The sequence below is a fragment of the Calypte anna genome, chromosome Z, assembly GCF_003957555.1.
Source record: "Calypte anna isolate BGI_N300 chromosome Z, bCalAnn1_v1.p, whole genome shotgun sequence".
In the NCBI taxonomy this organism is placed as follows: Eukaryota; Metazoa; Chordata; class Aves; order Apodiformes; family Trochilidae; genus Calypte; species Calypte anna.
The window spans coordinates 52,041,228-52,059,773 of record NC_044274.1 but is presented as its reverse complement, the minus strand read 5'-3'; positions in this window follow the sequence as shown (position 1 = coordinate 52,059,773).

Below are 18,546 nucleotides of genomic sequence, written 5' to 3'. Positions count from 1 at the left end.
TTTTTTCAACATAACGTTAAATGTGCTCATGATTTTCAGTTGAATCCTTCTTTTTTTCACAATTGCCAAATGTGACTGACCCAATACATGCTAAGCATGTTCATGCCGTGGGACTCAGTTTTCTCTGTGGTGCTATGACCAGAGATCCTAGTGACACATCCTAGCAGCTCAGCAGAGAAGTGTGATCTCTTGAGGGACTGTAGCTTGTCAAATGAAACATTACCTTAGATAACACTACATCATTTTTGGAGGAAAAAAAAAAATAATCAAGGTTCTTTTTCTTACCCCACTTCTAAAAGCATTTTAAAAAATCCAACAAATACAGATTTTTCTCTCCAGTCCATTTCAGTGAATCTGAAAACCCAAACTTGCTATGAATGATGCATCATTCTTCCAGATGGGAACTGCTCTAGGTCAAAGGCCATTTTCAGAGAAAAGTATTGTGACAAAAATTGTCAAAAATATTATCTTTGCATTAAAACCAATGCAAAGTCAGCTGCCCAAGCTAGGTACGACCTGGTCAGTACTCTGCTTTCATTGAAGTATTTTGCAATGAGAGGCATGAAGGGAATGATTTCTGATGATGAGAACCACATACAGAATCCATGGGTCATGAACTATGCAAAATACTCAGTATGCTAAATCTGCTGGGGACTGCACTGTTGAGACACTCCAGTATGCCCAGTTAAAGATATCAAACACACATGCTGCACGTTAGATTACAGCTGACTCAAATAGCCTAAACACAAGTGATGGCTGGTGGGAGAACTCATGAAAACAAGAGTGGTAATTTTCATAATCTGCTGGAATAGCACTCAAACTACAACAGGTTTTCTCTGCCTCCACACACTGTGCCAGAGAAAGTGGAAGAGTAACTTCTATTTGTCATATTGGTCTGTGTAAGTGCTCATTCCATGTTATTTTTCCTCAGTGTGTTAATGAGACTGAACTTTTCTGTGCACACATATACACATGAATAGATTTTTTTTTTTTTCAATGAAACATCATCAGTCTTATACTCAATCTTCTGCTGGGGAAAACCAAACCAAACCCAAACATAGCAAATGAGCAAACCGACAAAACCCAAACAAACCAAACCCAAAAAACAGCATTTTACATTTTATCCATATATTTAGGGCACACTTTGCTTTCAGATATGTAAATACTGGTATCTGCTGGACAAAACAGAATTTTATCCATGAATTGTAAAAAAATTATTTACTCTTCCCAAAGAAGTGTTGCTGCAAGCCAGCACTTTTTAGAAAGAGATGTTGAATTAGACTTTACCTACAAAACCTCTCTGGAGAACCAACATGCTCCTTTTAGGAGGAGATATTTAGAATTTGCCATTAGAGCTTTCCCTTGCTTTAACATCTTGATTTGCTCCTTTCAAGAGTAGAGAATGCAGAAAAAAAACAATCTTATCACACGTTGTAAGTGCTTTATTGTGACATCCTACTTTCATAGCATTTCATATACACTTTATGATATAGTGAATTATTTGCACAGCATGCAAGACAAAGACAAATCAGGATACGGAAGCCAGTGGACTAGGTATTTTCTTTTTTTATATGTTTAAAAAATGCTTTTTAGAGCCCAGTCCTCTACTGGAAGCTGAAAACAGTCACCAGTGCTTTTTTTTTTTTTTTTTTTTTTTCCCTACCTGAAACCTTTCTGAGTCAGGTTGCAGGGGAAAAAGACATCAGGTAGATGATAGTTTTTATGAAATACATGTTTAACATCGCTCCTCCCTCTTCAGGTTTTCATCTATTTCCATAGAAACAGAGATGGAAATGGACCATTAGCATATGAGTCAATTTAAATTACCCACAGTCAATTTGTACCAGTGAAAAAAAGTCCTTGAATTAAGGACAATAGAAGTTTTATAATTATTCTTTAAAAATGTATTTTTTAATGTATTTTTCTGCACCTGCCAGGCTGGGTCTCTGTGGAACACAGTCACAAAGGCACTTGGAGCCAACAGGGAAGCAGGAGGAGGATGAGAACTCCAGATCACATGCAACAGCTGGAAGTAAAAAGCAAAACAAAAGACAGATGAAACGTTGGGGTTCTAAAGCCTCAGCACTAAAGTGCTAATTTAAAACTGCATAAACTTGTTGTTTAAAGAGCATCTTTTTAATATCTTTGTTTGAAAACCAAATTCTCAAGTCTCTTTAACAACTGCAGCTATAGCTTTTAGGGATTCACTCTCTTTGGAAAGGTGCAATTAAAGGAAAGAAACAGCTTTGTAAGTCATGGGGATACTTTGTTACTAATCATGTAACCAGTGCAGTCTACCCCCAGAGACATACAGGAAGGATTTCCAAAGTATCTTTTGCTAAGTAATTGCAGGGCGCTGAGCTGTAGGAACGTTAGCCTCTTGAGATGATGGTTTAGCAGCATGGTACAGATGCAGAACCTGGCATTTCTTTTATTGTGGTGAAGCTCCATTGCCATTAATGACATTACTCCTGCTTTCTAAGCATGAGAAGCTTCCTTTGTGGGAAATCAGAGCAATCAAAACCAGTTTTGCAGTGGCTGTTTTCAAGCTCGAGTATGCATGTGTTGTGCTCTGCACATCACGTCAACGCCTTTGCTCTTGTGGCTTTGTAGGCAGTTAGAAGTCTACCTGTTCTTTGCAGAGTTCGTGTCCACTGGACAAGGCTTTAAAAGTATCAGCTAGAAGTTTCTGCTGCAAAACCATCCTTCTGCTTGAAGACAGAGCAGCAGTATTTCTGCATAGCTGTTGGGATGCCTAGGGCTCAGTTGCTTCTCTCTGGATGAGTTTCACTCCTCCCACAGATGGTTAAAGGATGAAAATCACATGCTTTGGTGCTTGAGTTTGGGGGTTTTTGTTTGCTTCTTTCTTTCTTTTTGTTTGTTTGTTTGTGCGTTTTTGGTTTTGTTAGGGTTTTTTTTTCAGGAATTCTGCCTGATTTCTACAGTGCAATGATATAAAGGTCAAATTCCACCAGCTTCTGCCAGAGAATTCTCTGAATTTTGTTCCTTTGTTCAAAGATACACAATGAAGCAGTACATTTGCCTTTAAAATGTTTCAAGTCTGGGGACTTTTTTTCCCCTCCAAAACCTTTACCTTTGTAAAGTATTTGTTGATTTGTCTATTTAGCTCCACTGTTTCAGTATTTAGTCTTCAGCACTGGGCTGAGTACTTTTTTTTCAGTCTCCACAGCGCTCAGAAGCGAAAAAGAACATCATGTTCCTGTGCACTGCTCAGAACACATGCTTCACAGCTTTGCCAAGTTTGCAGCTGACCACTTGGCCTACATTGCAAGAAGACTAATTTTCAAAATTTACAATTGTTTTTTTAAATGTGTGCCAGATAGGCCGACTCACTGTGAGACTTCTTTGATTTTATTGACGTTTAGAGCCTCATCCTGTTCTCATTGAAGTCAATGGCTGTATTGCCAGTCCTTGTAGAAGGGCTTGGATGAATCTCTAAGTGGGCAGAACCATACCCTTTCAGCTATTTTGTCCATTGAGAAATTAAAAAGATCATCGACCCCCACTCTGTAGTGTTGTATAATGGCCTTTATCCTGGATTTTAAAGGAACTGCATGATCTTTAAAGATAGCTACCAAACTAAAGGTGGCAACTGACAAATTCCCTAATGTTAAGTCTTTCATGCAAACAGCAGGACTAATGGTGTTATTTTGTTTACTTTTTCCCAGAAATAATGTGTGCTTTTTAAAGTCCCAAGTCCTGCTTGCTGAACGTAGTGTCTTCTCTAGGTGAAGGAAGTGAACGAACAAGCAACTGTTAAGCATCTAAAATACTATGTTGTGATTGTACTAGCACAAGTTTTAAAACAGTGGAAGTAAGCATAACTCTTAAGCCCTAAAATGTTTTGATTAGTGTTTAATGTCTGAATCAATTTCAGACTGAACATTCCGTTTACAGAAACAGACTACTGAAAATCAGCATTTGCAAAGATAAAAGTATAAGCTAAGAGACTTAAAATTCACTTGACATTAGAGTTTGCAGCCAACAACCGCATCCAATCTGCATCACAAAAAGAGCAGGGCAGCAAGTGTTCATATATGTACTTGTATGTATATGTTAGAACACAAAAAAACCTCAAATGCATGCAAAAAGAAAGAAGAAAAACAAACATAACAGGAAAACGGTTTAGGGTCTTTTGTTCCAATTACTCACCAAACTATTGAGGGGCAATGAAAGCAAAGGAAGCTGAGTAATTTCTCTCCCTGCTTGCTAAGGAGCTGCATTCTTTCCAAAAATGTGAAACAGCGTAATATCAGTGTGGTATATGAATGGAGGAATGAAGGAGCTAAGATAGACTATTCACTGAAAGAAAAAAAATTTTTTGAACACTACTTTTCTCTCCCCATATCAGTGTTACCCTTCATCTCTGGAGTCATTATAAGAAAGCACATAGAACAGACTGAAATTAAGATAATTTATTAGAAGAAAACAAAAGAATATTTGTCCTATAGAAGAGCTGATGCACACTGCTTCTCTTCCTATACTTCTGGTGAAAGAACACAAACACCTAATGATTCCAGTGCAGCTGAAGTTGTAATTCCCACAACTTTCTGGTATCTGGATTCAGGATTGCTTGGGACCCTAGAATCCTTGAATTGGAAGATCCCAGTGCATTTTAGTTGCTACTGGACTGTTCACTCCTGAAGGTTATTGGAATAACATTCCCAAAAACAAAAAGAGAGAGAGAGAGAGTTGCCTGCTGCAGGCAGAAAAAGATACGGCTTGTCTGAAGTGGAGCTAAACTAGGGCGATGTATCAATACAAGTTTTTAATAGTGATGACTATAGGAATATGAAATGCTACACCAAATAGAAGTGTGGGAGAACCACTTATAACAGCATTGCTTATATAACTTATAACATATATATATATATATATAACATACATATATACATAACATAACATACATATATAACATAACTTATAACATCCTTTGCATTCCCAATCTCACCACAATCTAACATAATTGAAACTGCATTGTTAGAGAAACTGGTAAAAAGTACAGAATGTGTTTCTACATTTCTGTTAAGGTAAGGGAAATGTTATGAAATCAGTCAAGAGAATCACTAAATCCAAAATCAAGCAATTATGGAAGAAGTTATGTGAGACTGCAAGAGGGAAGGAAGAACAGGCTTTCCTCTAAAAAATGAGCAAGGAAAGAACAAAAATCTTTTACTGTGAGTGTTAACATTTGAGAGTTTTCTATCTAAAATGGCCTTAATTTCCAGGTGCATTGTTTCCCAATGAGGAAACAAAGACAGTCATAGGAAGACAAAGAGATCAGAGTAGCTCAAATAAAATGAGAAGAGTCAAAACCAGGAAAAGCAATAGCCCAGGACTCCAGGGCAAATATCTTACAAGGTAGATTAGAGTCATACAATGATGCTAGACCTGTTTTCCCTTTCCTTTGCTTTGCCTTTGCTTTCCTTGCTCCCAGCACACTCATCTCCCCTCCCACCCTTGTCCCAGCTAGGCAAAAGAAGACAACTATAATGAGAAGGACCAAGAAATAACTCTTCATGAACCACTATATCTAAGTATCTGCAAAATCTGAAATTTTTTACAGATTTTATACCAGAAAGGCAAAATAAGAAAAGAAAGGAAATCTGCCTCAACTACTGGGGTTGATCTAGTGCCTATCTGATGTAGCAGTCATTGGTTATTTATAGTATAGTATCATTCAAAGGGTTTGTGTGGACCAAAGTCGTAGGTGCTATGCAAGCACATTGTAAGGTAAAAGGAGTGTCTTGTGGATTTGATAACCAGTGAGAAGAGCAGGGAAGCATTAACTAGAATACACCCTAAAGAAAGAGGTTGAGAAACAGGTCTCAAGTCACAATTTCTGCTTGAGACAACAATGACCATGTCAGTTAGATGATACTGTCCACAGGCTTAGCAGCACATTTAGTCAGTTCACATCCTTGTCTGGACAAAAGTGGCTCATATGGGCAGAGAACCTGATGAAGAAAACTGCAGACTGTGAAAGTGATAGAGGCAGCATGGGTGTGCATGCATGGGGGGAGGCTATGTCATCTTTCTTTGGTTTTGCTTCAAATGTTTCTTTGCTGTTTCCTCCATTTCTTTACTGGCCATTATATAAACAACAGCACCAGAAGTTCATAAGGGACAGTACTCCTACTTAACTAGCCTCTGTGTGCTATGTTTCACAGGCTAAGTTAGGGTGTAGGTCCAGTATCAATAGCTTTCACTTATTTCTTGGAAATACACATGTGGGACAGGAGTTCTGGGCTGCAGACCTAGCAAACAGAGATGTGAGACTACTGGAGCAGACTAACTACACCCATGAAAATGTAGACTGCATAAAAACATGCTAGGGCACTGCACTAGGAATTTGGTTTGCCCCTACAGTCAGCAGGTCTGTACTTAAGTCATGCTGCTGATCTTTAAATGGAAGCATGAACCTAATTGCAGGATAAAGAGAACTGGCTACAGAATGCAACAAGACAACCCATCCCTCTGAAATCACAGTTGAAGTAGCAGTGGTGCTTTTATTGATCATGCAATCCCCTTTTTAGGAATATTTATTTTAAATGAGTCAAATTTATCTCCTAGCTTATTTGTAACAATGGACTTCTGCCTCCTATAACAGAAACAGATAAATGCTCAATTAATAAATGAATGGTTATGTTTATGAAATAATACTCAGTTTTATATAGGCTAACAATTTCCTTGGAAAGAGGCTGATTAAAATCTAAGACACAGAAGGGGAAATTGTTACAAGTTCCTTGCTTAAATTTTTACTTTCAGTGCTGCCTCAGATAATATTCATACATTACCCAGTGAAAGAATTCTAGCTTCTCTTTCTCAGAGATAAGCATACCCACATCCAAGATTTTCTCATAAAAGAATAAAATTCTGTCCCGTATCAACAACAAATTAATACTTAATTTTCACACTGTTGTACCCTGGAATGAGAAAAATATAAATTAGTAACTGTTCTTATAGACTGCTTACAAAAGCCACTGTTTTAGTTAATTCCTAATTTGATCACAACTTAATAGAAAATGAGAAAATGTACTGTAAATGTTAGCACTGAAGCATACAATTTGGATTCCAGGAGCAATATTATGGGTAATAAATCTTCACAGGAATAACTCTTTATCCAAAAAAAGATTTGATGAAGATATTATTTTCCTACATGGAAACAGATCAAGGTACTTAGGATACTGCTTCTCTGTCATGTATCACTCATAACTAAGATTGAATCTTGTTCCCTTGTATGGTGGAGGAAGTACTTTTACTGGTAGATACAGTTACATGGTTACATACACTTGTGACTATTTAAGAAACCTGTGTGGTAACCTGATGAAAAACTCCAATTAAATCTTCTCTATTGACAAGATTAATAAATATTTAACAGTTTAAGTTCATAACATTCTGGCAAGGGAATCCTCTACACAGATCTGTCTGCATAACACCCTTTTACTGGCAATGCACCTAGATACATAAATAACTCAGTGGCAAAAGCAGACGTGGTGGTTCACCTCAGGTGAGGATTGACAAGCAAACTTCAAAGGGCTCAACACAAGGATACTGGACTATGCAGTTTGTGTCCTTTGTGGGACTACATATGACAGTGGTTTTCTAAGGAGCTGAGTATCCTCTCACAGAGGTGGGGTAGGTCCCAAAATTATAAAGAATGTTCAGTGGAATACATTCCAACCAGAATTATTATACCTGGTAGTAAACCTGCATAAATGAAACCAGTCAGCAATTTTCTGGAATGACAGGTGGTTGTACTTGCCTTCTAGAGCTTCACTTCTCCAGAAAAAATACTATATTAAAACATTAAAGTTATCAAAGTTCTTACTCATGAGCCAAGTTCCCATTGGACTAAGCTGGTGATCCATCACAGTGTTCTACTGGGATCTTGTCCAGCTCTTCTGCAGATCAGAAGACTCCAACATGCAGGCTATGTCCAGGTGAATTGGACAGAAGTGATCACAAGCACAGGATGTCATACTTTCTGCTGAGACCATACTATCAACAAAGACTGGTGAGAAGCTAGGACTGTTGAGTAGACAAAGATGTAGACCTGCCAACCTAGGCGTATGTTCTGTGGGCACACATGGGAAGAAGAGAGTTGTAAACTTACTCTGCAGCTATAGAGGAGGTGCAGAATTAAGTTAATATGCAAAGTGTGATTTCTGCTGCAGGCCAGGCTATGTAGACTCCTAGAAGGCCCCACAGCTTTGCACTGCTCTCCTCCAGTGGATCTGTGTGTTGCTTGGTGCATTATAGAACAGAAGCTATTGCCACTAGCCAGAGTCGAGCTGCAGGGAAAGCACTGAGACTCTGTCTCCGCATTCTGGAAGTTCTCAGCTTGATCCTAAGCCTGACTGCTCCGTCCTAGCAACTGCTCTGAGGGCTATCATGTTTCCCTGCTAGACCACACTACCCCATTAAATCAAGGTCACAATGGGCAAGTCACCCCCAGCAGTGGTTATCAGAGAACAAATCCTCCAACAGAAACAGCACTGCAGTAGTTTTTAGGACGAGGCGTGGGCATCGGCAATTTCTACACTGAGCACAGAGGATGACCTAAGCCCTTTACCTACCTCTCACCATACAGTTCTCCAGAGTGTGCCTCTTTTTGCAATACCTCTCCCAAAGACAAGCACAGCTGGGCCTTGAATCCCCCTGATGCACCTCTCCACAGGGTGTAAGACAAGAAAAACTGTGAGGTATAGTTCACACCTGTTGCTGTGAAGACATCCCCACAGCAAAACTACAGAAGGCATCTGTCCTTTTATTTGGAAATAGTCAGAGGAGAGAATTTTTCTCCTTCTTCTATAATTACACCAGCTTCATCACCTAACTTAAGCTCTCTCAAAGTGGTCTGATTGACTGAGACAGTCAGGACAACACACTGAATACCCAGCTGTGTTCATGGACGGAAGAAGGACACTTCAAGAAATACTGAGGCTTCAGAATGAATACTGGCATGAGAAATAAAACTTATTTCAGAGTATCTCCAAAAATGGTCTCCTTTCAGCTTTTTGTGCCAAGGCTTACTAAGATTCTATGCAGTGTTGATATGACATGAAATATAGCACTGTGTGGGAAACAAGCTCACCAGGCTTACTGGAATCACCTGGTTCTCATTTTAGCTGCTACATTCTGTACAGGACCCAGATACATATATCACACATCGATCCAGCCTGTCCCTGTTCCCACCACAAGGAGCAGAAGAAAATCAAGTTTGTATTATATGATCATGGTCCGTACAGAGAATTGCAATTACAATGTTTTCTCAAAGATCCAGAATATGTGATACTGTCCACCTTGATATAAGGTAGGAATTCCAGCCCACTGTGAAGAATGTATGTAGAGTATAAGCTCCTTCACTTTTCTTTAGAATAAGGGCTTTTTTTCAGTTCAATATTCTAGAGCTGAAGTGCTATTCTAAGTATTCTCTGCCTTGTTTAATTCTTTTAGATCATCAGTAAGCACTTAAAAAAAGAAAAAAAGGAAAAGGAAAAAAGGAAAGAAATAAAAGAAAAAAGAGATAGGGAAATTTTCTGTGTGTTAGAAGTGAGATATTGGGCTGTGAATTCAAAAGGAGCTGCCTTTCCTCAGCTCTCCTGAGTGTAGCATCATGGGACAGCATGTGCAACAGAACGCATGACGTTCACCCAGACCTCATCTCACTAGAGAAACACTCTCCAATGACAAGTGCTTACAAGTGCTTTTCATAGGTGAAACTACCACACATGCTCCTGTAACTCAGATTGCACACAGTTTTTATTAACCACATTTTTGGTCTCCAGCTTCTTTCATTTTGCTGTTACTACAAGCAGCTGAGAGCCAGTTGTAGCTAGACTAAAATACCTAACTTGGGCAAGGCATATCATAGGCTCACATGGCTTAGAATTTCTCTGGAGGACATTTTAGTCATGAATATCTAAATTGTATTTATTATCTAAGTATCTAAAGGCCTCTGTGCTGAATGCTGTAGAATTGCTGAGTATTGAAAGAAGGCATACTGGTCAAACATGGAGCACCATTTTCTGCCTCCTGTCCTTCAAAAAAAAAAATATCCTCTGGTTCTGCAGGGCAACCTGAGATGGGGGATTTGCTTCCCACAGTCCAGCCTCTTTCCAGTTTTGAGTTCGGTCACATATAAGAACAATCACAGTTTCAGAACATGTTGCACTACTTTAATAAAACTTCCTCTCATCACCATCCACGAAAATGTCTGTTGTACCAGCAATTCTTCTGTCTTGCAGTTAATCATGATGTTTCTTACAGTGTACCTCATAGTTTCACTCCATTCCCCCAATCTATATAATTTTGCAGTTTTTTTCCTATGCTCAGGTCATCAACATTAGAAGCAGAAGACTTTCTAGACTATCCTAGACTTTCTCTCTAGGAGGACTAATGAAATTCAAACCATTTTTTCTGTGTCATATTCAAGACTTTTTACTGTTGGCTACCGTTTCAATCTATTTGTGTACTGAATTCAGCTTTTTCTTACGTCTTCGAGACTGTCACAAGATCCCTCTGAGATCTGACTTATGATATGACACAGCTGATGAAATTCAAGTTCCCCAAATTGTTTTACCTCAAAAACTGATGCTTCAGAAAGCAGGGCAGAGAGCAGTCCTGTCTTTTAAGAAGCTGATGACCGTACCATAAGTCACTGTTGCATGCATCACATCAAGAGGTCTTTTTTTAGCAGCACACTGCATTAATAAATTGCACTTGGTTTCTGCTTCAAGCAGCCAACACACTCAAGCAAGGGTAGTGAGAGACCAAACTCTGTTCCAGACAACATAGCTCATTTTCATCACAGTCTGAGGGGGATCATGGTATCTACACCAGACACTGATTTTTGTTTGTCACTCAAACCTATGTGTATGCAAAAAAACAAAAAAACAAAAATCAAACAAACAAACAAACAAAAAAACCCAAAACCCCAACAAACCAAAAACTGCTCCCTACACCAGTAACAGATACTGCCTGAGAACATGTGACTCTGTTCTAGGTCCATTTCCCTCTCTTGGAAAGGTTACTGAGAGGCACTCCTTTTCCAAGACGTGTTTTGATTCGAAAAGCACACAGAAGTGAAATACGTGTTCTAATATGAAACAGGCAACAGCAATGTACAAATTGATGGATAATGGACATACACTACCATCCTTATCTTTGAATATCCATTCTTTTCCTTAGACCCCAAAGCCTTACTTGAAAACTGTGGTTTACCCACATGCACACACTTTTCTTTGTGGTTTAACAGATAAAATGAGAACGGGAGGAGGTTTCACCACTTTTGCTGCATGAAAAAAAAACATTAAATTATTCTGTTATTCTGAGGCTCACTGATAATATGAAGATGACAACTGAACATCAAGGATAGCATTTTCTTGTTCTGCTAATAACAGAGGGCTTTTTTGGTTGGGTTTTTCAGTTTAGCAAATTCCTTATGCAATTGTCTTGATATCGGTTCTTCAAGTTTTTAACTCAATTTTTTTTTTCTAAAATAACACTCTTCTTCACTTTTTTTTTTTTATTTTTGCAAAGACAGTAATTTCTAAACAACTACTCAGTTCATGCTCAGATACACTAGCTCACATACATCAGTCAAATCCTGTTCTTCCTCTTATTAAAAAGGTGATCTAGTAGCACATACCAAATTATTATTCTCCTAGAAATATCATATATAGTATTCTGACTCCACTATATTCCAAATAAAAATAAAAGTAATTCAAATTTCATAGAATCACAGATTGGCAGAATAAACTAGGTTGGAAAGGACCTCTGGGGCCCATACAGTCCAGACCCCCAAATCTACTCCAAGTTGCGCTAGCTTCAAAGTTAGATCATGCAAAAAAGAGGGTTCCAAACACTAGCTGCTTCTATAATTGCTATGTTTACATTAACATTCATTTTTACAATAAGAGATATCTTCTTGTAGCACAGCAACTACAGTGCTGCTGTAAAATGACACAATCACCCCACTGACAGGCACAGTTAATGATCAGAGCTATCACAGTTATTCACAGTTCGCATGTGCATGAGTCTTGTTCTACATGTGCCCTGAGGAGACCCATGATGAACCACACTGTCCTAAAGCTGCAAAATGGAACTGGCACCATTAGTGCCACTTGCTGTTCCTACCATGAAAGTGGAGTAGATACGAATAGTAAAGGTAATTTGCCACCACGCATTTCCCCTTGAAAAAGCGAGAGGCAAATGTTCTCAGCCTTCTCCTTGAACTGAGATTGTGGGAAGCTTTACTTTCTAAGGTGCAGTTCACAGCACCTGTATTATTTTTGGCTTGCTAGCTTGACAGCTGTCATGTCATGATAGTATTTGCAGCAAACAGGTGGAAGCCTTGTTGCTATGCCATTAGTTAGCAACAGAATACCATGATACACCTTTTTAATCATGTAGCAAATTTGTCTCAGTTTAAAGAAGTAATAGCTCTGCCCCCCCAAATTAAAGAGCAAAGATTAATTAATTTATTGCTACAATAAAGAAGAACTGCTTTCCTAGCCCAGGCAGCAAAAGAAAATTGAATACGCTTTTCTTCAGTCCCTGAACTCCTAATAGGTTCAGAGGATGAACTCTAATTTTGTATTTGCTTCCTAGCACTGTAACTGTTAGAGATGTCACTCAAGATGTATTTTATGTAGGAGCAACAGCACATGTTCCTGCCTAGCAGAATTTGGATTATTCATGCCCATATTGCAGTGAATTTCACAGGCTCCATAAAAACACATCTAAATTGGCAAGCTTTCCAAGGCTTGGTCTTGCATCTTATGCACTTTGCAAGAGAAGAGAAGTTGCCATCTATCAGGTACCCATATTGAAACTTACTGCGATGAGTGACTCCTATAAATAATTGATCTAAGGGTCCAGAACATCTCAGACAATTAGTAATACGATGTGATCTCTTTTACCTCCGTATTATTAGAAGAAACTAGAAAACCCTTACTCGGGACTGACCAGTCTCACCCTAAACTAAACGACATCTACTTCTCTGATCCACCTCACTACTGTGGGGTGCAAATTTACCTCTGATCAGATATCAATACCAATACCTAGAAATGGCATCTCTAGGAAAACAGTCTTGGTAGAAAACACATGTACAGATGGCCCTGGAAACTTGCATGTATCAATTCCCATGGAGGTTTCATTACTTCTGGTGGTCTTATTCAGATGGTGCTGATAGACATCAGTGCACAGCTGATACAGTGCATGTGAAAACTTCCAAGATTTCTGTTCACACTGCACCAGTTGTACACACAGAAGACATGAGTCTTTCATGGCTGTCAAACCTAGCCTTTTCTATCACTTAGCATACAAATACTGAAAGAGCAGAGGAGGAATTACTCATAGATTTCATAAAAAGCAGAATCTATATTTATATAATTTTATACAGTTGAAAGATAAACACTGATGTTGCAATTGCAGATATGATATTTATAACACTATTTTATCAATCATGATGTGACTTCAGACATTGAGAAACATTGTATATTTCTTTGTTTTAATAGTCTGTAGATCAAAAAAATTCTTATAAATTTTAAAGTGTTTCTTGAGAAAATGTGAATTTTTATATACTTAGTCAAATAATGAGACTAGAGGAAAAAAAATCCATAAAAAGTCGACTTTCAGACAATTAAAAATAGCTTGGATCTTTCAAGCAAAATATTTTGAAGACTTTCAGGAAAACAAAGTATTTTCTGGGTGTGATTTGGACACAGAAATCTTGTGTTCCACCAGTTTTGTGCTTTAGAAATGTGCTCCAAAGCAGAATGGAGCTAGCAGATCATATTGCAGAGGTAAAGTCCTCTGCTTTTTCAGAGCAGTCATCTGGTTTTCAGATTTCAGGTGGGAGGAGGGGACCAATTTTGGAGCCACTTTTCTTCTACTGGGAAACTTCAATTAAGAAAAAGTATGATTTGTCTGGATTTATGTCTTCTTCTGATAATTCACATATATGCACACTTACAGAACTATGAAAGGCCTCCAGAAGGCATTCATTCCATCTCTCCAGTCAAAGCAGGACAACCAGTATCTCTGCCAGGCAACTGCTTGACTAGACTTCCCAAAAACCTCCAGGGATGGAGATTATACCACCTCCTCAGTTGCTCTGCGTCTTGGAGAAAGGAAAAAAAAAACCCTACATGTCTACCTTAGCATGAAATTTATCATACAGTGGGAATGTTTATAAAGGGAGATTTGTCTGATTAGCTGAGATACTGAAATTTAATGCTGATGCCAGTTTTTTGGCTGGACAGAAGCCAATCTATCCTTCCACAGAACTGAAATAAATTCAAATCAAATCACGCTGTGATGCCATGACTGGCATGCTGCTAAACAGCTTCCTTTCAGTTTTAATATGAAGGCCTTCAGACTTACTTCTCTGATTCTTAATACAATAGAAAGCTTCATTTCTTTCTTTATGGATTCCTCTATCTTATTTTTAGTTCATTCCTTTCCTTTATATGATAAAATGCTTTTAAGTAGTGAAGGAACAACTTTTCATGTGGCTGTTTTGTCTTCCGAAACTACATTTCCAAATAGCAGAATTTTCTTTGTCCTAGATGTGACAAGAAAACATTACTATTTGCAGTCTTTGATGCTTGTCTTTCTTGCAATCCATTTTATTTATTTTGTGTTTAATTCATGTCTACAGTAACTATGGACAGATTTTCCTGTTGTTTTTCTGATTCCCCACTGTGGTGGTTGCTCCTTTGGGAATTACACTTGAGTCATTTAGCAACATGTCCTAACAGAACAGCACAGTTAGAGTGTGTGAATTTATTTTCATCTTTGGGAGTAAGAAAGAATGTAAGCATCAATTCTCTTTCAACTTCAGTCTTCAAATCTGCAGGCTGAAAACCCAATTGCAGTTAGACAGTATAATATTGTCACAAATCACAAGACTCTGCTCTGAACTAAGTAAATAACATATGCCATTAGCATTCATCACATCTAAGGTAAACTCTAATAAAACTCCCCTGCAGAATCTTCTCAAACTTTGCCCACCTTATCCCTGGAGATCAGATGCAGCACTGATAAAATCCACTAATCTGAGTATCTTACTTTACAAATGGATTTGCTTTTGTTTCTTAGAAGAAAGAAAACTCCCTGCTTACGGTGTGCCAGTAAAGAAGAAAAATGGAGTTCACTAGATGTAGTAGAAGAGATGTGATGTTTTGGGAACTCTGCTTTCCCCACAGGATCAAATTATGAGTGCATTTTTTCCTCTCATTTTCCATACTTCATAATTTCCTCTCTAAGATGAAGCTGAACTTTTTTTTTTGCCAGGGGAAAGGGAACTTCCAGGGTAGATTCTCTCCAGTGCTGTATGACCTCTACCACAGAAAGCTTATACAGAGGTACAATGCAAATGCTGAGATTGCCTGACTCCTACTAATACAGAACAAAAGCCCTTCTTGCTTTTTTATTGCATTCCCCTAAGCAGCCTCTGGCAGAAATGCTCAAGAGATCTCCTTACAGATGGAGACTACGGTTTTCACCCTTAGCACAAATACCTGTGTATGGCTTGCACCTCAATAACCCTGCCTCTACCCATATTTCACCCCTCTGTCTTTTCTCTTTTCTTCTGACTGTTGCCTTGATAATCTTTCTTTTTTACATGTTGCCTGAGTGACTTAATCTTTCAACTGGTCAAGAATATGCTTCTTCACAAATTTAGACCTAATTAAGCCCAGCTAAATGCAGTATACCCACTGTAATCTTAGTATGCAAAAGTTTTATGTAGTCCTTAAGACCTTCTGAAAAGTAGCTGACTGTATCGTCCTCCTTATCAAGTTTTATAGTAGAGTACTGCTTTGCAATATTCCTGGAGAAAAATATTTCAGAGCCTTCATCTACCAAGATTAAACATAGCAAACACTGGGATTATGCTGTGGTGTGTGGGCGTGTGGGGAAGAAATAAGAGGGAGCTGGAGTGACACAAGATACAACAGAGAAGATAGCAAAGCCAGCAACAAAGCAACCTGCTGCTATTGCCTACCTTCCCTCTTTTGGGTCCCTTTCTCTTTGATTCACAGAGAAAGCAGCAAGTGAGGTGTTGAGGTGAACCCAAAAGTCAAGTTCAGTGAGGAAAACATGTAAAGAAAGCAGAGCCTCAGATGCTCAGCTACTACAAACAAGGGGAAGGAAGGAGGTACTGGATCCTGGGAGGGACAGCATGCCAGCAAGGAGGGAGCAGAGCCATTGGCTCTAGCCCTGCATTTCACCTGTGGGACAAGTCAAGTCTCAGGAGCTGGAAACCATTACTTGAGAGGTTTTTAGTTCCCTTAAATACCCACAGTCAGGCCAGTGCCCAGAACTGGCATTCCAACCAGCTAGTCTGTCTAATCCCCTTCAAAATCCATGTTGGTTTTGCCCTCAACAATAGCAAATGCTAGAGACAGCAGTCTGGACAGAAGAAATGGAACATTCTTTCTTAACTCTGCATCTGCCTGCATTTTCAATGCCCCCTCCAATGCCCCACCTGCCTCCCCCCCCCCCCCCAAAAAAAAAAGTATGAGAAGAGAATTGTCACTTCCCTCAACAATTTTATTTAGCATTTAAACTACAGCAATGCTTTTGTGTATGTGCAAACACTGATCTCCGTTCCAAAACAAGTGTTTAGTTTAATAGTAATTCTGTGTGCTTAGATAGGCAGATTTGCACCATTTCCCAGGGACTGGATCCTGTGACTCCAAGGCTGCAGGCTTGCAGTGCTCTGTCACGCTCCTGTGGGGTCAGACCCATGCTATCACCCCAGAGGCCTTCGGAGCTGTCATCTCTCATCTGCAGTCCTGAAGTGAACTGAGTCCTAATGAATCAATGAAGAAATTATTAATGGGTGTCAGGGCACAAACGTCCTTCTAGTGTTTCTTGGAAGCTTGCAAAACTAGAAGCTCAGTGGGAATAAAAGAAAAATCTCATCCAAAATATACGAGGCCATGGAAGAGCATATTTTAAAAAAAAAAAAAATTTTAAATTATAGCTGATAAGAGATTTCCACTTTCCAAATATGCAGTACAACCAAATTTCTTGTTTTAGAGTTTTAGAATATTTTTCAGGAAAAACACCTCCAGAAGTCTTAGAACTGTGAAACCATGCTCACCAATCTATTGCACTTGACAAAAACTACACCTTGTAGTAAAACTGTTCCACTTTTCCTCTCAGTTTTCCATGATCAGACCAGAAGCTAATTCACTATCTGAGGCTGCCCAACTGTGAAATCAAAGCAAGTTGGCCTCCTACCTCTCCCTCAACCAATACCCACTAGTCTTTTTACCACAAGATTTCGTGCTTACTTTACCAGTCTGACAGTGTTTCAGAATATTTCAAGGCCTGATCCTTGCACTCTGTCTGCATCAAATGCTTTTGATGTTCTACTTATCTCTCATTTGGCTGCTTTTAATCAGATCAGCCCCTAGCACTTGTATTCACAGCACGGGTCTCGATGAATCTTAAGCTTGCTTCTTGCACAGCTGCCCTTGCATTCATTCCCTGCCAGCCTGGATATGTTTTATCTTCACTTAAACCACTTTCTCCTCTTTCACAGCGACACCTACAATGACTGAATCATGCTAACATATGTACGCATGTTGACTATCTAAAGATAAAGAGACCTGTTTAAACACAGCACACACCTCAGCTGCACTATTCTCTGGCTACAACCTCCTGGCGTTGTGTCACACCCTCGTCTTTTCGTTTTATTCGGTGCTGCACAGAACCTAAAAAACTCGGGCACCCTGCGAAGGTATCAACTGGCGATGCCTGCTGCTGCAACTACCACCTCCACCGGCTGCGGGGCAGCTCTGGCGAGGCTGGGGTGTTCGGGGCGTTCTGCCGCGCAGGGCAGGGCAGGGCAGAGAGACGTGGAGGTCACCGTCGTCCGTCGGACCAGGCAGGCCACCCCCCGCGCTGCCCCAGGCTGCAGAGCGGAGCCGATGGGGTGGCCCACGCAGGGCGTGGGGCAGCAGGGTGACATCTCCTTCCCGTGCCACGCAGCCCTGCTCGGAACCCAGCCCGACACACCCAGCCCAGGTAGCGGGGAGCAGGGCCGACTGTTTTGTACTAGAACACTCCGCCAACGTTAACACGTTACATCAAACGGGGAGGGGGGAGGGGAAAAGGACAGAAAGGGGGAAGAAAAAAAAAGCGGAGAAAAATCCCCAAAGGGGAACTAGGCAGAAGCACGTGTTCCTCTCACTGCCGCTCACCGGCCTAGCTCGGCTTTCCGCGGCCGACAAGCACTCGGGCCTCGTCACACGGCCGGGCGCCGCGGCTCAGGCTTCGAACCCGGTGCCCCCTTCGCTGCAAGACTGAACGGCGGTCACAACACCCAACACACAGCCCGCCAGCCCGTTTGTAGCGAGCCCGGGGCCAGGCGGGGGGGGCGCGGGTTGGCGCAGGCTCCGCCCCTCGGCTGCCGTCCGTCAGCGGGCGGGGCGGTAAGGGAGGAGCGGGTTGGTGGAGGCTTCTGGGGGCGGGGCCGGGAGGAGGCATTGCCAGCGGCGGGCA